Source organism: Diabrotica undecimpunctata, chromosome 6, assembly GCF_040954645.1.
Source record: "Diabrotica undecimpunctata isolate CICGRU chromosome 6, icDiaUnde3, whole genome shotgun sequence".
Lineage (NCBI taxonomy): Eukaryota > Metazoa > Arthropoda > Insecta > Coleoptera > Chrysomelidae > Diabrotica > Diabrotica undecimpunctata.
Window position 1 is genome coordinate 58,947,653 of NC_092808.1, and position 24,919 is coordinate 58,972,571.

Below are 24,919 nucleotides of genomic sequence, written 5' to 3' on the forward strand. Positions count from 1 at the left end.
TATTTGTGGTTGTGTAACGTAAGTTGTGTGACATGAATCATATATGAATTGTGTGTTACATATGTATTGTGTGTGAGTTGTAGGCGATGTTCCCGCTTTTGATTACTTCAATATATATATATATATATATATATATATATATATATATATATATATATATATATATATTACTAATCTATCTAAAAAATTAATTTTCCATACCTCAAAACTGTTATCTAAGCCTAATGTTATTATTTTTGATTCAAACCATTCTTTTGCTATTCCATCAAGAAATAAACGTAGAATCAAAATCTTGTCTTCATCAGCAACCACCTCACATCGCAAACATTCTGATTCGAAGGTCTTGAGCCATGAATTCATTGGAACATTATTTCCATCAAAATTTCGAAGTACAAAATCATCTTTTATTTTTTTTAAATTTTTCTTTTCAACTTTAGGTAAATTTGTGTCATTAAATTTCTGGAGCAACTTAGCAAATGATGGAAATTGTTCAGCTGTTTCTATCTTCTCATACACTGGTAATAAGGTCTGTTGTAAGTACTCACTTTGATAAACCACATCACCATCTGAATCAAAATAAATCTCCTTCAAATTGTCTTCTAATGCTATAGTACATGTTCTAAAGGATCCTCTTGTTTTCATAGATGCTAATATATTCTTCACTTTTTTCAGATGAAATAGTTCAGAATGATCAATTTGAAGTTGTTTTTCAAAGGGGATTTCATAATAAAAACGGGACCCTGTTGGCTGCAGCCACTTAAATTTATATACATTTTTCTTACTATCACTACTGTTTGCTTCTATAGCCATGCAAATTCTCATTGATGTAAAATTCATTCTTAAATATCGTTTTATCCAAATAACGGCTTGGAAATTTATAGTTATCACTATATTTTTTTTATCAGCTTAAGTTCTTGATTTATAAGTGTAATATCATACCCTTATTCATGTGAAGAGATAGCAGTTTGAATTCGTCTAAAAAGAGTTTATTATCGTTAAAATTCTACAATATAAATTATTAACAATAATAACATAACTAAAATAACTTAACAAATATACAAACCTAAAAAGAGAATCAAGAACAATGCTATTTCTTACGCCATTAAGTAATTTGACAATTGTACCATACAATTTACAATATGTCAATGTCAATAAAACTTAAACAGTCATACAACCTAAAACTTTAAATAACTAAAAATAACTAAGCCCTGCTGTTTCACTTAAAATAAACATAGGTTTACTTTTACATATATATATATATATATATATATATATATATATATATATATATATATATATATATATATATATTTCACTTAACCAACTCAGATATGCAGTCAATCTAATCTTCTTACAACTAACTCAACATATAGTCTCTATTATTTCATTTTTCTTCAATACATATTCACATACATATCAAACATTTTTATTTCCTCTTCCCTATATTAATATTTTCACTCACTTATTCACAGCTTCATTTATATTCATTTAACATACTGCACAATAAGGTAATTTCATATTAACACTATTAAAACTACAATATAATAATAGTTAGAATATCATATTCTGCTATCATTTCTCATAAAACTTTTAATAGACTATTCATCATAATTAAAAATTTTTAACTCCTAGAGATTTACACAGTTCTTTTACCGTTGCTAGGCAACCACCATTACCCACCACCATTACCCAATCAAAAATAATTTCTTCTTCCATTTCATTGGATTTCAACTTAATCTTTTAGTATATAGCAATTTTTCATACACTTCCTACACTTTTATGTGGATAGTACCACATCACTTCATTTCATTTCTGCCTTTATCACTTTCTCACCACTTATGATGTCATAAATTCAACCTTAAACATTAATCCCATTAATTTAATAGTTCATTTCTTTTTCAATAATAGAGATTTGCTGATTTGAGACAATAAATTTTATCATTCAAATAAATTTAATTTTAACTACAGGATCATTATAAGGTATTAGTATTATCACAACAAAATAAATTTTATAATTTCACAATTAAAAAATTACATTAGTTTCGGAACACACCTTCATAGTCTCGTTCAGCTGTCTTCTTAAATAATATTCATGTCACCTGTCACCTCAGCCAGTTGGTCTGTGTCGTTTTAACTGACAAGTACCACGCGTTAAAAATCGAGCAGGGAGACATGTAGTCCCTAAAGTAATTTAAAAGTTATCCATTGTCATCGACCTAGAGTCACAACATAATCAAAATGTAACATTTGGAATGACGTAAACCCATATAGGAGGTCACACATATAACTTTATTGTTAGCTACAATTACACAAGGCACTGAGGATGATCTGTTTAGATCGAAAACGTTATGCTAGTATTTAAATTTTGACGACACTTTTTATAAAGTTTTAACTATATGTTTTTTATACCACAATACAAGTGTGAAGTGTAACTTCTGTGTTTTTTTTAAACGATGGTATACAGCCAACTACGGGGGTTTTTCCCATTAATTTTACTTTAATATAATTGTTGGTATGTTCTTGTTGTTCACTTCTTTTTAGGATTGGCAACTTAACCCCTAACTGGTATCGTTGGGTCATTTTGGATCCAACCGGATAAATTACTCTTTGTATTTGGTTTTATGAGTTCTCCCAAATCATGCATATTTGTCAAGATGTTAAATACTTTTCGATAAATAGTACTCTTAAGTAGGTGGTTCGACTGTCTGCGGTTCATTTTGACCCGACGATATTTTTGTGCCTTTGTGTTTGAAATATGGCCTGTGTCCGGCACAGGCAATATTTTTTAAATGATAATGATGGTAATATTAGTGACTCCCCAACTATAGACAGATCATGATATTGATCCAGAATATGATATGCCTTTTCTCTCAAGCTTAGTTGGAGACTTAATTGGTTTAATAATTTTTTGTTGAGTAAAAAATATAAAAGAATATAAAAAAAACAGCAATGTCTCAGCAAGGTTATCCTGCGAAACGTAAAAAATTAAAACTACTTATGTTGAAGACAAGTTGCTCGTGACAGAAAAAACTCATAGTTGATGTTGTATACGTTTGGCAATTAAAAAAGTAAAAATAAACCAAGGTTTACAACTTTTTTTCAAAATAAATAAATATTTGATCTAGTTGGATATTATACCTCCACTAAAATGTTTATCCGAAAAAAACTCTAAGGAACATTACTATTATTCCACTTTTTTAAATGAAATCTTACAAAACTTTTTTGTTAATACATACCATCCGATTTAAAAACTTATTCTCTACAAATCAAGGTGTGCCATGAAAACAGATCTGTCAATTGAACTGTTTTATTGAGGCAAAAGTGACAGCACCTCAAATTCGTACAATTACTAGCTTCAAATTAGAAAAAAATACTTCAAATTTTAAAGAATAAAAGTCTGTATTTACTAAAACATTTTACCAAAACAAGTTTATTTAACGCGTCGGTATTTAACAAATTTTCAAATTTTAAGTGTTGTGAATATGATTGAGGCTGGTCGTTCACAAGCTGATGTTGCACATCGTTTTGACGTGTCTTGGAGCATAATTTCATAATTGTGGCGTCAATATGAACAATTTAATATTGTCGTGAAAAATATGGAGATTATCAAGGTACAACTACTCCTCGACAGGATCGGTATATGGTAGGGTTAGCTCGTCAAACTGTGCAAATAACTACTCGTGATCTCTGTGGGGCCTTAGAAAATACCCACAATATTACTGTACGTGACCAAGCTTTAAGGAATAGATAATATGAAGCTGGCTTGCACGTCAGACGTCAATTAAGGATTCCTGTGTTACGTCATGGAAATCGTGGACTCAGATTAAGGTAGACACAACAAAATATGCATTGGCGCTTACAAGAATGAAGTTTGGTGTTATTCACAAATGAAGCGAGGTTTTGTTTCTACTCTGATTCAAGAAGAGTTAGAGTTTGGGGAGGGCCTGGTCAACAAGTGAGGCACGTACAAGGTTGAGCCCATAGATCACATGATCTACAAGTTATGAGGTGAACTAGAACATTTTTTTATTATCGAACTGTTCCTGTTTTTGTGAAAGGCACTTTGAATCAATATATGGTATCCTTACATTTGCCACTGCTGTAGGTCCTGATTTGCGTTACATGCAGCATAATTTAAGGCCACATACTGCAGCAACAGCAAGAGATTGGTTTCATAATAAGGATATTACACTTTTACTGTGGCTACCTCATCGTCGCCAAATCTTAATCCCATCGAGCATGTATGGGATATGCTTCGGAGGCGGATTGATTTTCATCTGAACAATGTTCATACTAGACAAGGTCTTTTTATACAGAAATGGACCTTCTTATACTGATACTCTTGACGAGTGATAATACCAAATAAAAAAATAAAAAAACGTAAAAAAATACCCTACCCCCTTAAAATTAATAAAAAGGCGGTATTAAGCTGTAATTAATAACAGCTAGAGAAAACACAGATTATTAGACACATTTTTTGTTAGGTTTTTTTGTTTATATTGACTCTTATGTTAAAAATTTTCAATAAATTAGTGCACTTTTTAACTTTTGTTTGATTATTTTATCGTATGAAAATTACAGTGAAACTAAGATAAATTCCTTGCAGACTAATCAGGCATATTAGCGATGTGTCACTTTTAAAAACCACCAGAGAAAAGGATTATGTATCAAGATATATATTATGCACATTAAGTTTATAAGGTTTTCTTATTAAAAAAGCTGACTCAAAAGTATTATTTTTAAAAAGAAAAAAAAAGCTTCTGCTTATAATGTCGAGGAAAATCAAAAGTTAATTTAGTTAACTAAGGTTTTTAAAAGAATCTCCGTTTTACCTTTTTTTCAGCATTTACTTACTGGCATTTATTAAAACGATATAAATACTTTATTTAATTTTCAGTGGCATTATTCATTGGCGAGAATTAGGTGAGTATTTCTATCTCTACTTTATCTTTGTATCAGTGGATGAACTGAATTAACTTCAACGGCTAAAAGGCTTTATTTATCCTTTGTTTGCAAGTTTCCTGTTCTTCAAAGTAAGTCGACTGTTTACGTCCTGTGTAAAAGATATTAATTTAAAGCTGTAAATGAAAATGTAATGTTTAGACATACAGAGCTTAACAACAATTTACTTCTTTAAACAAAACAATAAAAATATACAGAGCAGCTACTGATTAGTATTTTTTAAATAAGTGTAACTAATATTTCATGAACACGTTGGCAATTCCATGGACTGTTTTAGACAAGATGTAATAAAGTTTTTTTTAATGGTTAATTTTGGCAGAAGTTGTACAAATTAAAGTTAAAGGTGGGATTAAAGTCAGAACTGAACAGACACACCTGTAAAAAGTCGAGTAGTTTAATAGAATAATCTAATAATTGATTAAATATAGAAAACAACAATTTGTATTTAATTATATTTCTCAAGAGTTTCCCTCTATCAAAAAAGAATATATGGGGTCATACACCACGTTATAGAATATGCATTGATAAGATCATATTATCCTATTGTTTCAAATGACAAGCAAAATATACTTGTCAAAACTATGAGTGAGTAATTTAAGATTTTTGTAGTATGGCTGATTCGTAATGCTTGGATGGACGAATGCTTATCATGAATGAATTTTCTTTCAAACCTGTTTCCAACCCATCTCCTTATTTTAACTCGTTCAGTGCCCTTGATGCCACCTATGTGTCATTCGTTATTTGTTGGCAGTGCCCATGACTCACATGCGGCGTACTAACCAACATCACACTTAATGTGTAGTAAAGACAATGGTACTTTAGTAGTTGATCTTTTTATGCGTTGGGGGCACGTTGCAAAGATTTAAAATTGTTGACTTGCGAACGTGGTTTCATCGTATAATATATAAAGGACGCTTGTAATGTAAGTCCATCAACTTTAAGAAAACCAGAATTATAAACCCAAAAAAGATGATCGAAGTAGTAAAAATTGTGTAACGATTTATAATTTGCTTATTGGGGGTTGAAAGGGGGACTAAACAATTACTGGGCCTGAGGATAGAGTAAGCCAATAAATTGAAACGTTTGCGAACCGCTACTCGTGTTTTGGTTGGAGAGCTAGGTCGTGGATAAGGATTCCTTTATTTGAGGGACTAGGACAAACTAACCACGAAAAAGAAATCAAAAAAACACTTACAGAGATATCATGGGCAACACTTTACAACAAGATTTCTGAACTATTTAAAATGAACGCTGTTTGAAAAAATCCTCTCGCTTGGAAAGGTTTTTCTTTCCTAAAAAATTTTAAGGTGAAAATCGTTTTAAAAGAAATAATTTTAAACTCCTGGTTTAAAAATTTATTTTTATTTTACATAAACAGTTATTACAAATAAAATTATCCAATTTATCAACAAACCTTACATTGAGTTTAACCTTCTAACAAATCAGAATTTAGCATTGTTTATTAACAATTGCAACATTGAACCTTCTAACAAAACAGACTTTAAAATTTTGGTTATATACCAAATGACAGCATGAAGCACGCGGACTCTAGGTGGATGACTATAGCGACAGACAGAAAAGAATGGAAAAGGATTGGGGAGGCCTATATCCAAAGATGGACAGAAGAAGGCTAATAAGATAGATAGATAGACCAAATGACAGAAAAAGATAATTCTGACTGTCCTCACTCTCTCTCTCTCTCTCTCTCTCTCATATCGAAATAAAATATCAAACTTTTCTAAATTATTAATTAATTATCAAGGTTAACTTTATTTAAAAAAAACTAAAATATGACAATTAGCTGATCCATAAAACTTATATTTATTTATAAACTCTTTAATTTGTCATAAAAGCAAATCTTAGTATATTAAAGAAGAATGTTTATTTTATTTAGAAAAATTTAAACTACTTTGCTTCACTGGCTGATTATTTCTTTTTAAGTTATTAAGAAAGTTTGTTACCTTTTAATTGGATACAAAAAAAATCCCACACAAACTTCAAACGATCTGGATTCGACCCATGTGAGACACAAAATGGAAACTGGACAAATGCTGGGGAGGTCAAACATCGAATTGGACTTAAGGATATCCTGGATGATAATATGTATTCTTCAAAACTCGGCTGCTTAATTTTTACTTAAAACCATGTTACCCTCACTTAGCCCTCAGAAATGCTATCAAATCCCGTGACACGGAATACAGCAACAAACCGGTAATTATCTCGCTTCACAAAGACTGCCACAAAGCATTTGAGCCTTATCACATTCTTTTTAACCAGAGCTTATTCGAATAAAGCCAAAATATGCCGGTTTTTGAAACTATCACCGAAAATGATCTTTTATCGTTCAAACTCCAATTCCTTCGCTTCTCCAACCTTCAACTGCCACTAGCCTTTCATTGTCATCTCTCTCTTTGTCTCTCTCCATCTAGTTTCTAACTGACAGCCAATCGGAATGTTTTTTAATTACACTTTTGATTCTATAATGGACCTTAAGAGTGCTGGGTCTTCAAATTTTTTGTGAGAATTTATTTAATTAATACGCAAATAGACTTTACGCAGTTAATATTTTCTTAGATGTCTCGCATGTACACCTGGGTAAAGAAAACTTCAGATTATTATTACGTAGCGGCCAGCAGATCTAAATGATATTATTTTAAACTCAATGCCAAAATACAATTTTCTTTGGATTGGTGTTAATAGAAAAAAACAATGTCTGTGTTCTTGGGACTATAATTTTATATGACGGTAGTACAATTATCCAGAATTCTTAATTACTGTAGAAATAATTATTGTATTTCAATTGAGAAATTGGAACTTTTCAATTAGGAAATATATGAGTAGACCGGTCTTAGATAAATATGTTCAGAATTAATGAAATTAACAGTCTTGAAAAAAATGTATGTATATGTATGTATGTTTAAGTGCTCGGTCAGAGTGACCAATGAGCACTCTTGGCGGGCATCGCCCCGCCTTCCCTCCTTTTCCAATTTTGTCATATGTCTTTTGGCTTGGAATCTTGTAAAATATTATGTATAAATATTAGTTAATTTTCAAGCCAAAGAGAGTCTACCTCGGTCTCTCCTAGAGCCCTAAACTCTAGGGAGCCGATCAGTTGGGCTCTGCTCCACCTACCTGCCTGTGACTCTGTGGCTTTGCTTTTTGTACTCTAAAATTGGCGTTTTATTTCATCATTCTTCGATACAATTCAGCATTCCGACCTAAAGAGGGATAAGTGCCTAAGGCATTTCGTGCACTAATATACCTAGAGCAGAGCGTACGGTGTCTGAGACGGTTTTACTGTCAAGTTAACCCATATCCCCCCGCCCTCCCGAGAAGACAAGATGTGATGGCAAGACAAGCTCTTATTTTGTCAATAAATTAAAAATAAAAAGCAAAGATATGGTGCACAATTCTTTTTGTCTACAGAACCCACCTACCCTGTGATATTCTGAGGAAACCACCTATACAATCTGCAAGTTAACTCAAAACACAGAAAAAAATAGATACGTGGAATGGACGAATTCTATACCAACAACGAAAAGTTCATAACGTATTACAAGAAATGTAAGTTTAAAGATAGACATCCTTGGATGAAGTAAAGGTCAAAGGCCTAACAATGGCAGAAGTATAATAGACAACTACATATTTTAATACTCTGGAGATAACAAACCCACAAAAACGTATTCGAGTAGCTATTGTCATCAATAAAAAAGAACAGAGAAATCAGTCAAAGGGTTCATATATTATATATATATATATATATATATATATATATATATATATATATATATATATATATATTCAGGGATTCTACAGTATTCACTGCCTTCCCTCGCTCAACCGTTTCCATCTCTCTCTGTTGTCCCATTCTCCATCGTTTAGACCTCTCTTGCTCATGCCGTCGTCTACTTCGTTCCTCCAGGATTTTCGGGTTCGTCCTCTTTTCCTCCTTTCTATGGGGCTCCATTGGGTTATTCTCTTTATCCATCTGCTGTCACTAGTTCTTCTTACATGTCCATATCACTTTAGTCTTTGTTGTTCTATGTATGTTAGTTTGTCTGTTTCTATTGACGTTCTTTGCTTTATTTCGTCATTACTTCTCCTATCCATTCTTGTTACTCTGCAGCATCTTCGCAGGCATTCCATCTCTGTTGCTGCCATCTTACTGCTGTTTTTTTTTTGTTTATGATCCAATTTTCAGCCCCATATGTCATAATACTTCGCACTAATGTTTTATAAATCTGTGTTTTTGTCTTCATATTTAGGTGTCTATCCCATCATACTGAGTTAAGTTGTCGGATTGCTGTTCTTGTTTGTCCTAATCTTTGTGTAATTTCTTCCTCTGTTGTTGCCATTTTCGTGATTATAAACCCCAAGTATTTAAATTTATCCTTTCCCTTGATTGTTACGTTGTCATCAATCTGTAGATCTTCTATGTCTTCTTCACTTGTAGATAGGTATTCTGTTATCGCGAGGTTAATATCTAGGCCAGCCTTGGTATATTCTTCTTGTAGTTTCTTGATCATGTAGCTGAGGTCGTCTTCAGGTCGGCTTGGGGTTCATGTATTAACGAACATAATTGCACTTAGTTAAATGCAATTCCGTGCGATATAAACATTATTACATCATGCGCACCGGCATCTGATAACACAAAAGAAAAAATAGACCTCTTTTACAATTAATTAGAAACACTGGAAGAAACCAAACAAGAGAAAGGTATTAGTATTTTAAGCGACTTCATTGCGAATTAAGGTAAAGAAAGAGATGGAGAAGTAGTAGGTAAATATGGATTAGAAACACGTAATGAGAGAGAAGACTGGCTAGTTCAGTTTTACAAGGACAACAAACTCATTATCAAGAAGAGATGGTACAAACTACCAGTTCGAGGAATATACACCTGAAAAACCCTAGAGATGATGGTAAGGGGCAGATATGGCAAGTGACTACAACCTCGTTTTAGCAAATAAGATCCTCATAAGCTTAAAGTGAGTTTTTATTTGGAAAAGGTCTTAAGCACTCCACATGGAGATTCAGTGCATTTATATTATTCATGATAATTGACAGTGTATAATTTAAGCTTTTACGAACACGGAACAAGCAAGTTTCATGTTATTACTGGGATGAAAGTCCCGGCGAAAGGGGTTCAAACGAAATATCTAGTGTTTGTTATAGGTACAATATCAAGGTTAACCAAAGAAGTACCGTTAGAAACTTAATCCTTTATTGCAATTGTTGGTCTGGGCAAAATCGGAGTTAGATGGTGTTAGCAATGATACACTCCACTTTACAGCAGTGCAGAAACTTTAGATAAATTATTTACTTAATGGTCACAAATATACTCGTATCGAAGTAAACAGTGTCCATGCTATTACTGAAGTAAATCTAAAGACTACTACACTACCGAGCACAAAATTAGGGTCACCCCGTAATTTGAATTTATTTTAGAAATTATTATTTTGTTTTAATTATTTTCGGTTGTAACATAGTTTACTAACGGATTGCTTAAAGAAAACAACGTTTTTGTCGTTTAAAGTTTATTAAAAATAATGGAAATGAAGAATTTTCCTTTGATATACTAAATAATGAAAAGAGACGGTTTTAATTTGATGTGCTTTTTGTTGAAAAAAAGAAATTTTAAGAACTCCAGTAGCGAGTATTCCCTCCTCTGGCAGTAATAGCAGCTTGCAAACGACGAAGCATGCTTTGGATCAGATTTTGGATCACATTCTGCGGAAGATTATTCCATTCTTGCACCAATATGTCGCGAAGCTCTCTCGAATTTCTGGGAGCCGGCACATGACTCCGTAAACGTCTCTTCATCTCATCCCAAACATGTTCTATGGGATTGATATCTGGACTGCGAGCAGGTCAAACAAATCGTGTGATTTGAACCTCGTCAAGATACTCAGTAACTATCCTAGCATTGTGGGGCCGTGCATTATCATGCATAAATGTTGCGTCGTCTCCAAGAATAACCATAAAAGGTAAAACATGGTCTTCCAGAATCTGTGTCAGGTACCTATGCGCTGTCAATGTCCCATTCTCGATAAAGACTAACTCCATGCAAGCATCAAACGATATGCCTCCCCATGCCATAACTCACCCTCCTCCAAATGGAAGACGCTCGGCAACACATGCTTGAGCATATCTCTCGCCTGGACGTCGCCACACTTTTACACTTTTGTCTGAGCCCGTAAGACAGAATCTCGAATCATCGGAAAACAATACACGACTCCAATCCTGCATTATCCATGCCAAGTGTTCTCGTGCAAAATTCAATCTGGCAATTCGGTGTTCACGGGAAAGCGGCGGTCCAGTTACTCTAGTTTGAGAAGATAAACCAGCAGCATGAAGTCGTCTCCTAACTGTCCATTCACTTATGTTTACATTTCTCACTTCTTGCAGATGATTTCGAAGAGAAACTGCCGTGACCGTTCGGTTTCTCAAAGCACTAGAAACGACAAAGCGGTCATCTCTAGCTGTTGTAATCCTGCCTCGACCTAAACCAGGTCTTCGAGTAAGCAGACCGGTCTCTTTGTACCGTTGCCATACTCGTTACACACTCGAGAGACTTACACCAACGTTTCTCGCAGTTTCGCGCTGACCGTGGCCATCTTCTAACGCCGTCACAATTCTTGCCGCCACAACAGAATTTATGCTCATTGCAATACACTGACAGTGATAACAATACATAAACAATTTACAATTGACGTTAAAACCATAGAAACAAAAACTGTGCTGATAACGGTTTTTATGAATTAGGTTAAGGGGCCCTTTTTATCTCAAACGCTTGTCGAAACAACAACGACAACAATTTTTTTTTTCAAGAAATCCATTAGTAAACTATGTTACGACCGAAAATAGTTAAAACAGAATAATAATTTCTAAAATAAATTCAAATTACTGGGTGACCCTAATTTTATGCTCGGTAGTGAATTACTTATACGCTATCTCAACGGAATATAGGTTTAAAGAAGGATTATAATTTTTGAGTTTGCTGATGCTTAAAATTTTTTTTATCTTTTTTTTTATTTTTGTAATTATTCTATATAACTATCTCTGGTCATTTCTGGATTTGATTTCATTTTTGATTGTTTATTTGATAGTTTACGTGCAAGCTGGTACAATTATTTTAAAATACAAGAATGGTCTGCAAGAATGCAAGATATTATCTTTTGAAAACTTTTCTTTCATACATAATGTTAATGTTAGCTATGATTAATTTAAATAATTTATATGTTGTAAGATACCACTAAAAATGGTGAATTTAAATTTGTAGTTAATAATTATTACTAGTTCACTAGTTCAGTATTTAGTATATTTGCATATAAAATTGTTGAGTACAGTATTTATTTTTAATTACTAATAAACTACTAGAAAAAATGAAAAACTTTATTTTATTTACGTCCTGTTTAAACCATTTGTTTGGAAGTCTTTAGTGATGTGTAAGAAAACAGTAAAATCTAAATTAACTAATTTCTGTTCCGTTCCAGTTGTGTGTAAAAAAATATAACCGATAGGTAACTTTTTCATGTCTGAAATTTAGAGGAAAATATTACCAACCGACGACATTATTTCATAAACTATTAAATAAGTCTTCAAATAAAAGTTTATAAAGTATCTAAACTGCATTTAAAATTCATTGAAGTTATGACAATATGACCACTAAATAATTGTTTATGAAAATTATTTTTCTTAATTTAAAACTTTACATCGCTCTAGTGTAAAGTTCATCTAATAGCGCTTTCTAATTTTGCTTTTCAGTCGTCGAAAAATAACTGTAAACTTTCAAGGCATCTAAAGGTCCAAAAAAGGATTAAAACAAGCAAAGCTTTTTCTACGATCCTTTTTAATTTGCGTCTAGAACAGTTAAGCGAGCGGCTGGGGCACACTCCTAATTAGAGGCTTTTTAATCGAAAAACAGTGACCACAAGACCACAGAAAAAGAGTAATCACAATAGGTAAATGACCAGTTTTGGTCAATCTTCATGTTATTGCGGTCGCTGTATCTGGATGTAGATTTTGCACAGCCTTTTGTTGCGAGATAACTTTTATGTTTACTCAAAAAAAATTTATTAACACAGTTTAGAATTTATATTTATAACCAACACTATATTAAAACATAACTTAAGTAAGTTTTCTGTGAGTTTTAATGTTAAAAGATGTAATACAAAAAGGTTATGTGACTTGAAATAGCTGATGGAAAATCCGTGAAGACGTACAGACGATTTTGCTTTGTGTTTTCTTACCGTCTTAAATGGTGAAATGATATTTTTGTCCATAAAACCTTTCTTATACAGGGTGAGTCATAACTATTGGGACATAGACTAAGGACAGGTTATTTGGACCAAAATATGGCTATTGGGCCAAATATGCCTTAATAAAATGTTGCTGAGAAAAAAGATACAGGGTGTTAAAGTTAATTTTTGTTTTTCGTTTTTTGCTAATAGTTTCCCTGTATATTTATAAATTGATATCAAAATTGGTACAGAGGCATAATCTTAGACAAGAAATAGTATTTTATTTACAATTTTACGTTTTGTCATAGAGGGCGCCACGTGGATCATTCCTAATGATCAAATTGAGTCTAAACTTTGTCTGATGAAACTTTTTAGTAATTTTTATTAAAAAATATGACGTAAACATCATTTTTACGTAAAATTGGTACTCTTGTTTAGACATGATAATTTCAACCGTTTTCGATAAAAACGCAGTCGAACTGCTTAGAGTCTTAAAAAAGGATTTCAAACATTATTTCATTTATGAAAAGTATGCTTTGGACTGTCAGATAATTGTTGTTGGTAAATGTCATTTGTTCAGAGTAAATTATTTTTGATGTGACAGTGTAGTGTAATGTTGCATTTTTTAAAAGTAATCATTACTTTTTTTGATTGAAATGCCTCGTCACAATCATTTTACTAATGAATAAATGCGAGATATGATTTGCGTATACGCACAAGAAAATTTTTGCGGTCGCTCGGCAGCCAGAAGGTATGGAATGTTATACGCAAACAGAAGGCAACCAAATCACAAAACTTTTGCAAGATTATATCGTAGTTTAGGTGAAACTGGGTCATTTCACACTAAAAATCGGGGTGATCGACCGAAACAAATCACACCTAATCAAGAAGATGAACTTTTGGTTCGAGTAGATGAAAATCCTGAAATAAATTCACGACATATATCAGCAGCAACATGAGTAAGTCAGTCGTCTATTGTTAGAATTCTAAAAAAAGAGAACCTCCATCCTTATCACTTCACTCCTGTTCAAAATTTACTTCCAACAGATCTTCCACGACGGTTACAGTTTTGCCAACGTATTCTGAATAAACATCGCAATGACAGACCCTGTATTAAGAATATTATGTTCACCGACGAAGAAACTTTTACCAGATGAGGGGTTTTTAATTGGCGATATAATCATTATTGGGAAGAAAAAAATCCGCATGCTATTAAAGCTAGACATTTTCAGCATGCGTTTAAATTGAATATTTGGTGTGGCAATATAGGCGACCAAATACTAGGGCCTTATGTTCTTCATCCGAATTTAAATGGAGTTTCTTATTTATTCTTTTTGGAAAATACTCTTAGTGATATTTTAGATGATCTGTCACTGGATGTAAGAAGAAAACTGTGGTTTATGCAGGATGGAGCGCCACCTCATTTTTCATTAGCTGTTAGAAATCATCTTAATGACGTATTTCCTCAACGATGGATTGGCAGAGGCAGTGATTTTCAATGGCCACCAAGAAGTCCTGAGTACAACCTGCTAGATTTTTATTTTTGGGGACATAAGAAGTCCTTAGTTTATGCTAATGAAATTAATACACGAGACGAATTTTGGAGATACATTCAAAATGCAGCTAATCTTTGGGGGCTAATCTAAGGGGACAGAATAATATTTTTTTTAACGTCCGAAATTCCTTTATAAAAAAATTAGAAAAGGCATAGAAATTGGAGAAGACCATGTAGAACATTTAGTTTGAGTTTTTGTGAGTTCTTTTAAGTTAAAGTGTGTTTAGTTTTGATTTATCGTCAAAACGGAAACCTTACGTTAGTTGCAACTTTGTTTATTAGTTTGGTATTTGATAGTGGAATTGTAACTAAAATACTATTTCTTGTCTAAGATTATGCCTCTGTGCCAATTTTGATAGCAATTTATAAATATACAGGGAAACTATTAGCAAAAAACGAAAAACAAAAATTAACTTTAACACCCTGTATCTTTTTTCTCAGTTATTTAAATCGCATTTCTTCATTAGTAAAATGATTGTGACGAGGCATTTCAATCAAAAAAAGTAATGATTACTTTTAAAAAATGCAACATTACACTACACTGTCACATCAAAAATAATTTACTCTGAACAAATGACATTTACCAACAACAATTATCTGACAGTCTAAAGCATACTTTTCATAAATGGAATAATATTTGAAATCCTTTTTTAAGACTCTAAGCAGTTCGACTGCGTTTTTATCGAAAACAGTTGAAATTATCATGTTTAAACAAGAGTACGAATTTTACGTAAAAATTATGTTTACGTCATATTTTCTTATAAAAATTACTAAAAAGTTTCATCAGAAAAAGTTTAGACTTAATTTGATCATTAAGAATGATCCACGTGGCGCCCTCTATGACAAAACGTAAAATTGTAAGTAAAATACTATTTCTTGTCTAAGATTATGCCTCTGTACCAATTTTGATAGCAATTTATAAATATACAGGAAAACTATTAACAAAAAACGAAAAACAAAAATTAACTTTAACACCCTGTATCTTTTTTCTGAGCAACATTTTATTAAGGCATATTTGGCCCAATAGCCATATTTTGGTCCAAATAACCTGTCCTTAGTCTATGTCCCAATAGTTATGACTCACCCTGTATATTCTAGAAAAATATTATTACAATATTACAATAAAATTTGTAGATTATAAAAAATTCGATATTTTGAATATTTCCAAATTAAAATACATAAATAATTGACCGAGATAATTGCAAAAAAACTTTATTTTTGTAATAATCTATAACCGTTAAGAACTTGGTTTATATATGCTTCTTAATAAGAGCCAGATCAGTATCGTTGATTCTGTAAAATTTCTTGGTATTTTTATAGACAGCAACCTTAAATCGTCCCTTTATATCGATCAGCTAAGTAATCTATGCAATAAGATCTGTTTTGAAGGAAATCAATTTAGCAACTTCCAAAATAACATATTTATCTTTGTTCGAGTATCATCTTCGATATGGTATTTCTTTCTGGGATTCTAGTATAGCTGCCCAATCTGATGTTATTTTTAAAATACAAGGAAGAGAAATACGGTATCTTGTTGGCCTCAGTAGAATAACACATTGCAGAAGCTACTTCAAAAATCACGGGATTTTAACTCTTTCCTCTTTATATATTTAAGAAACTGTTTGCGTAACTCGTAAACACTTACATGTTTTTCCAGCAAACCTAATCATGACTACTTTACTAGAATTTCAACCTTTGATGTGTATTTACCGATCCCGTCCACTGAGTAGGTAAAGAAATCTATATTATATCCAGCAAACAAATTCTACAACCATCTCCCTTTGCAACATAAATCTACAAATTCTTTCCTTAAGTTCCGTAAATTGACAAAAGCCTATCTATCTGAAAGACCATATTATTCCGTGGAAGAGTTTCTTAACGAATAACTAAGAAATTACAGTACGTTTAGGTAAAACTAACTAAAGAATTTTTATATCTCGTATTTGTGTATCACATGCAGCAACTTAAACTAACTAGTTCGTAAGGTGTAAGGTTTTATTATGCAATTTGCAATTTATTTAAATTTTGCAATGGGTTATGTATTTTATTATCTTTTATTTTGTAATATTGACGATTCATGCAATTTTAGTAAATTTTAAATTTGGTATTGTTATTTTTCTGATTTTTTAATCTTTGTTTATAAAATTGTACAATTTTAAGTGACAATAAAGCATATTTCTATTCTAAAGGCATGTAATATAGCTATTTAAAATAATGGCAGTTAATGGGTTATTAAAGTATGCCAAATTTCAAACAGATTGACAAAATAGTTTATAAGTTATTCAACTTGTTTAACTCTAAAGCCGGATATTTAACCAACTGTACTTGTCAGTCAGTCTAGAGTTGTTTTGTAAATTAAAATCGATTCTTTGAGGCTTAACTTTAAGGGTATATTAAAAAAACTTCAAAGTTTTATTAAATGTATTATTAAAAACAAGAAGCAGATGAAAAAGAAATCTTTTATGATAGGGACGAAGAGGAGATAGAAAAAATACCCAAAGAAGATGTCATATTTGTACTAGGAGACCTCAATGCCCAGATTGGAAAAGAGGACATTTTACAAAAAATTGCATACAATACACGAAAACGCGAATGACAATGGGCAAAGTCTATGTAACCTAGCAACAAGAACAAATTTGTTAATAAGCTCAACAAAATTTGAACACCCTAAAATACATAAGCTAACATGGAGGTCACCATATCAAAACAAAAAACGGATGGTATAACCAAGAATGTAGAGAAATAACAGAAAAAAAAGTGCAAGTCAGAAATAAATGGCTAAAAATAGATAAAGAGGAAGACAGAGAAGAATATGAAAAATTAAGAAGGAATGCTAAGAAAGTGATAAGGCAAATAAAAGAAGATGAGTAGACAAAAAAATGCAGAAAATAGAGCAGGAAAGAACAAACAGAAATAGGAAAAGTTTTTACAAAAAGATTAAAAAAATGCAAGGGCAAAACAAACGGAATAAAAAATAGAGAGGGAATAGTGATAATAGAGGACCAAGAATACAAGCAAGTATGGAGAGATTACTACAGAGAGCTTTTGACGGAGGAAACAACAGAAGAAGAAATGCATAACGAGGAGGAAACAGTGCACGAAGAAGAAGCAGATAAAGTAGATGAAGTAGACATCGAAATTTTAAAAGAACCAACATTAGAGGAATTGGATGAAGTAATACAGAGAAGCAAAAATGGAAAAGCCCCTGGTAAAGATGAAATTAATATGGAACTAATAAAATACGGAGGAAGAGAACTAAGAGGAAAAATACTGGCACTATTGAAAACAATATGGAAAGAAGAAAAAATGCCAGGGGACTGGGAGGTAGGGCAGATCATAACAGTACATAAAAACGGAGACCAACAAATCTGTGAAAATTATAGAGGAATAACGTTACTAAATACAACATATAAAATATTGACATCAATATTAAAAAAAAAGGTTATCAAAGATCACAAAGAAGACAGTAGGACAGTACCAATGTGGATTCACAGAAGGAAGATCTACAATAGATGCAATACACACAATAAAACAAATAATGGAAAAAGCAAACGAGTATAAATTAGAATTGGAAATGTTATTCATAGACTTCAAACAGGCATTTGATTCGATTAAAAGGAACGGATTAATGATAGCACTTAAAAAATTAAAAATTCCACATAATCTATTTAATCTATTTAATCTAGCATTAGAATATGTACTACGAAATATAAATAAAGGAAATCTCAAAACAAGAGGTGGTCAAATAGTTGCATATGCAGACGATATTGCTATTATTGCAAAGAACAGAAAAATAATGAAAGAAATGCTAGAAGACATAAGAGAGAAAGGGGAGGTAATGGGGCTAAGATTAAATCAAAAAAGACAAAAATATTAAGATTAGGGAAAAAACCAATGAAAGAAAAAATCAAAATATCAAAATCAAACAAAAGATTACTTAAAAGCAAAACACTGACTAAAAAAAGTAGGATGAGCATTTATAATACCATAATTAGGCCAATATTATTATATACAGGAGAAACAATGACGATGGTTAAAAAAGATGACGAAGATTTAAGAATAGCAGAGAGAAAGATTATAAGAACCATACTAGGACCAATCAGAACAGAGCAAAATGAATATAGAAGCAGAACAAATGCAGAAATTAAGGAAGAACTTAAGGAAGCCATCGTAACTAAAATAAAGCAATGCAGAGTTAGATGGTTAGGTCACATTTGACGAGTAGGCGATGAGGCAGTGACATACGCAATGATAGAATGGAATCCAGAAGGAAGAAAGAGAAGGGGAAGACCGAGATCAAAGTAGCTGCAATAAGTTGAAGAAGACCTCCAAAGGGCAGAAGTCAGAGAATGGAGAGGAAGAATTAGAGACAAGAAAAAATGGAGAGATATTGTCAAGAAGATAAGATAAACAAAAAGACTGATCCACTTAAGAAATAGGATCTAGAAAGCATTCGCGGTTTAACCCCACACTGAGGTGTATAGCCATTATATATATATATATATATATATATATATATATATATATATATATATATATATATATATATATATATATATATATATATATATATATGTATATATATATATATATATATATATGTTATATGCATTGGACCAACTAATGTTGCTGACCACGACGATTCCCAGGGTATCAGGTTTCTACTTCCAAATACCAGAGCCGATAAGGATCCGTACACATGCAGAGTCAGCGGGACCCAAGGTTTTTGCATGTTCCCACTGAGTCAGCAGTTTCTAATATTATAAAAGCACTTGTCGCTCTTTATATTCGTTCATTTTTCTTTAGTCTTAAGTACAGTATAATCAAATTTGTAACACGTAACTTTGTTTATTGTATTTTGAAATAAATTTAATTTTTAAAAAGTCAAAAAGGTGTTTCGTGATATAAAAAGTGGCGCAAAAGTCAGTAGGATCTGGAACGTTGGCAGAACAAGGAAGAACTAACTGACAACGGTGGATTCTAATCCTTTAATCAGAAAAAGAACCAATAATCTCCAAAAAGCAGCGGCGTCCTAACTTTGCAGTAATCTACGGAAGGAACACCAAGTGAAGCCCCTGGTAGAACAGCTGTCGAGAACAAGACGACTTGATGTTTTTGGAACTAATGTAAGTCTAATATTGAATCATCTCGAATATAATTTCTGTTTTATACCATATTATTTATACCATGTAAAAAGAAAGATTAATTGTATGCGGAAACGTGGAGGGACGTAGAGGCAGAGGACGCTCACCTATCCGATGGTCAGATCAAGTGCAGAAAGCCACTGGAGAGACGTTTTCCGAGTCCATGAGAGCAGCCCAAAATCGCAAGAGATGGAGAGAATTGACAGCCCGCATTGTAGGAAATCACGATCCTCAGCAATGAGGAAACGACAAGAGAGAGAGAGAGATTTATACCATACTGTTCGATATTCCAATATTAATTGAATATTTTTGATAGTTGCTTCAATAATTATATACTTGGCGATTATTCTGCAAATCGTCAATTTTTATTTTTATTAAACGATTATTTTTGTCGATTATTCCGCTAATCAGACACTGTCTTAGAAAAATACTTTTCGGATATTTTGATTTATTATTTTGATATTTATATTTTGATTTATTATTTGATATTTCTATTTGATTAATTATTAAGTTAAACAATCCATAGTCTTATATTTTTATTTTTCCTTTTATGTTTCTATTTCGTTTATTGATTTATTGACCACCATGAACGATAACGGCAACACTCCTCGTCCTGCTTCTCGTAATGAGAACCAGCCTGAAATAGAACCTTATAAATTATCTGAAATATTTTCTATCGTACCCGAATTTGAAGGTGATCAAATATTTTTACACACATTTTTAAATGCTTGTGATTATGCCTACAATATGTCTACTCGCGATCAAAAACAACTAGTAGTAATTCACATAAAAAATAAATTACGTGGTAGAGCAGCACAACTTATAAGTTCAAGAAATCCATTATCGTATCTAGAAATCAAACAGCTTCTTACTTCTCATTTTGGGGACACTAGAGACCTATCTTCTTTGATACAAGATTTACAGAGAGTCAAACAACTTATGAATGAATGAATCGGCTCTTACATTCCTCAATCGTGTCCAAGTCCTTAATGCAAAAATGCATGCCAACATACAAAAATCCAACCTCTCTGCTGTAGAGAAACAGGCCCAAATTGTTTTAATCGAATCAATGGCGCTTAATACATTATTGACCGGCCTCGATCCAAGGATCGCTCACATCATTCGTGCTAGTAATCCAAAAGACCTTCTTGAAGCTCAAGTCCGCATCAGACGAGAGTTACAATTATCCTATTTCGAAGTACAGAAAATCAATCGACCCAATCCTCCAAAACCCAATCAAAACAATCAACCCATCAGAAGACCAAACCTTCAACCACATAGATGCACGTTTTGTGGACGTATGGGCCACTCGTACAACGAATGTCGATCTCGACAATCCCAAAATAACTCGCAAAATTCCAATAATTCCCATAATTTTAACGGTTCCCGAAATTTTAATAGCAATCAAAACTTCAATAACTCTCAAAACAATGGCTTTCAGAGACCAACTTTCAGTTCAAATAATAATTTCCAAAACAATAGACCCAATGACCAACAAAGACCTCAATTCGCACCAAATCCCTCTCCATCCAGGACAACCAGTGACAGCCTTCGCCAGGAATTGGAGGAAGATCCTTCCAAGACGAAGACCCAGTATTCACCTAAGCGAATCCATAGACGAAGAAGAGCAGATCCAACTGAATACCATTAAACAAACAGTCTAAAAGTTGCTGCCACGCATCAACTTTCATCTAAAAGAGGGAGCTGTTATATGCATTGTACCAACTAATGTTGCTGACCACGACGATTCCCAGGGTATCAGGTTTCTACTTCCAAGTACCAGAGCCGATAAGGATCCGTACACATGCAGAGTCAGCGGGACCCAAGGTTTTTGCATGTTCCCACTGAGTCAGCAGTTTCTAATATTATAAAAGCACTTGTCGCTCTTTATATTCGTTCATTTTTCTTTAGTCTTAAGTACAGTATAATCAAATTTGTAACACGTAACTTTGTTTATTGTATTTTGAAATAAATTTAATTTTTAAAAAGTCAAAAAGGTGTTTCGTGATATAAAATATATATATATATATATATATATATATATATATATATATATATATATATATATATATATATATATATATATATATATATATATATATATATATATATATATATATATATATATATTATTAAAACCAGATTGGAAAAGGGCTGACTTTTTAGCTTCTAAACATTTATAATAACTTTATTTTTTTTATGTCACGCGGTTTTGAGTAGGCTCGATGTAAAGTTAGTGAAAAAACACACTTTCGAAAAACAACAGGACCTACTATGACCAATAACAAGAAAAAATCCGAGATATTGCAGTGAACAGTTCTACCCTCCACTTTTGCGTGACAGTATTTATAGAGTAGCATCACTTGAACGGGTTATAACTTTTTACTTCTTTAATGCATATGCCATCCATAAGTAGGATCATAAAATTTTGATATTTAGTTACAATCTCTACAAATTTAAGTTCTTAATGTTAATAAATAAAGGAAATATGGTGTTAAGAAAAAAACATCTTGTTTCTTATTGGCCATAGAAGGCTCTGTTTTTTTTTGAGTGTGTTTTTTCACCAGCTTTTCACTGAACCTACTTTCAAGTGTGTGAGTTAAAAAATGTCAAATTAGATTTTTTTAATATACTTTAAAAATAAAAGCTTAAAGAATCGATTGCGACTTACAAAATACTTCTGGAAAGACCGTTTGGGCAAGTACAGTTGATTAAATAATCGCTCTCCAAGATTAAGAACAAATTGAATAACTTATAAACTAGTTGGTCAATCAGTTTGAAATTTAGTACATTTTAAAAACTTAATAACTATTAAAATTTTGCGTAGATATATATTACATATCATCATGCAGAAAATAAAGTTTTTCACATTTATATAATTACTACAAATCTAAGAGTTTTTGCATCTCGGTCAATTTTTTTTTTCACTTTTGAAGATTGTTTAAAAAAATGACAAGGCAAAAGAAACGTAATTTAAATACTCCAATATTGGCTTACAGCGAAAGAGTTAGCAGCATCTTCAAAAAAATAAATTCAAGTGTCTAAAACTACCAGCATTAGAGCCAGTCACCTTGAGGGAACAATAAGTCTTTTTGATCAATAATTATGAAGACAATTCACTAAAATTAAAACAAATGGAGGACTTTACTTAGTTACAAATTGTCATAAATATAAGGGAAAATCGTCATAGGTTAGAAAAAAGAATACAAAAAGCAGTATAGAGGCAATATTTATGTAGAAAATTTATTAGATTGCCAAATTATTGCATAAGATAGTATTAAGACTGATAATCATATTAATATGCAAGTGAAATAGGACTCCTAACCTAACAATATAACTTTGAAAAAGTAGGCCTTACTGAGTTTATATTTTTAAAACACAATAAATATAATTCTACTTATTATATGATTATCAGCCTTATGTAATTTGGTAATCTAATAAATTATCTGCATGAATCTGTGTATTTAATGTTTTTAAAGAGTTACTTTCATAAATTCTACAAACGTAAAAAATTTATAAAAATATTTCACTTCTTAAAACACCGTTATAGTACGACTTGTATGTATGTATTTTACCTATTAATACATTATAAAAAGGAAATATTAAAAAATTAAATTTAATTAGGTAATTCTTTTACGAACCAAATTTTGCTGGGGTATCTTCCATATTGGTTATAACTCACAACAAATTTAATGTCTTCAATCATTCGATATTATAACATTCCAAAAGATAAAATCATATCCAATTAATCTCTATAACTACCGCGATGATAGATGTTTCAAACTTTTCACATTTTCTCAGTTTTCGTAAAATAAATAAATAACTACTAAACGACGCGACGAATGCACACGCAGCTTGACCGATTCAACTAATGGTTTTTCAAAATGTTTTGACGGAAACAAATGAATCGGGATAAAAACACCTAGGTACAAAAAATAATACGTTGTGTTGCTTTGAATGCCACTGAAATAACACAGAACTGTAATTTAAAATTTAGTTTTAGCTGTAATCGGTAAATAGAAATTAAAATATTAGTATTTATTTTATATGTTTTATATATTATTATCGCTATATATACCTAATTGTTTTGAAAAGTAAAATGTTGTTACATTTTCCATATTTGGATATGTATTATACAGTATGTCCAATCGGCACCATATAAGAAACTTTTTTATTTTTAAATTTATGAAAAAAAGTTATTCTTTATAAAAAGTTCTGGATGTTCTAAAATATAAAATACAATCACTAAATATTAATATTTTTTAGTGATATCCGCGGTCGAAAAATATGAAATGTGGGTATTCACTTACATAAAAATTTATATTTTTTGACAAACCGCGTATATGACTGAAAAAATTTATTATCTGCTAGCAGAACAAAAGGTGATATAGAGGGGGAGTACATATTATTATGTCAGTTAGGCAGTTCTGTCATAGATTTAAATTTGATAGATAATTTTTTTATAGGTTATAAATATTATTCTGACCATTTGCTTCTAATAGTCTTAATAAAATTACCTGGACAAAAACTAATCTAGAAAAATATAATGATAGAATGTCTTGTATTAGCTTCTCAAATGCAATAGCCATGCAATCTTATTAAAGCATTAACTTTAACGAGACACCTCCTCGGTACAAAATAATAACACTTTAAATGAGTTTCAGGCAGGATATAAAATGAATAGGTATTCGGAATAAAATAGAATGTTCCCTAAATATTATAGAAACTAATAAAACATCTACCAAAACAATAAAATGGAAGTCAGAATAGATGGACAACTTACAGAACCTATAGAAATAGGCGGCGGACTCATTGAGCTCTATGCTCTTCAATTTAATCGTGTATGAAATCAACAAAAGCGTTAACAAAGAAAGATGATACAGAATGGGAAACAAATAAATAAAAATACTCTGTTTCGCATAGCCCAAGATAAAGTTAGTCTGCAAAGACTGGTCTACAGATTTAACATAACAGCAAAAGAATTTAATATGACAATCTCATCTCACAAAACTAAAACA

At 31.8% G+C, this 24,919-nt stretch overlaps 1 protein-coding gene across 1 annotated transcript in view; it reads right to left on the minus strand.

Moving 5' to 3' along the window:
* Nucleotides 1-23,755, minus strand: part of LOC140442663 (GTP-binding protein Di-Ras2) — a 1,562,201-nt gene extending 1,538,446 nt beyond the window's left edge. Inside the window, exon 1 of the mRNA XM_072533657.1 lies at nucleotides 23,543-23,755. The gene's annotated coding sequence lies outside the window, so the exon portion shown is untranslated. The remainder of the gene's footprint in view (nucleotides 1-23,542) is intronic.
* Between the last annotated feature and the right edge of the window lie 1,164 nt (nucleotides 23,756-24,919).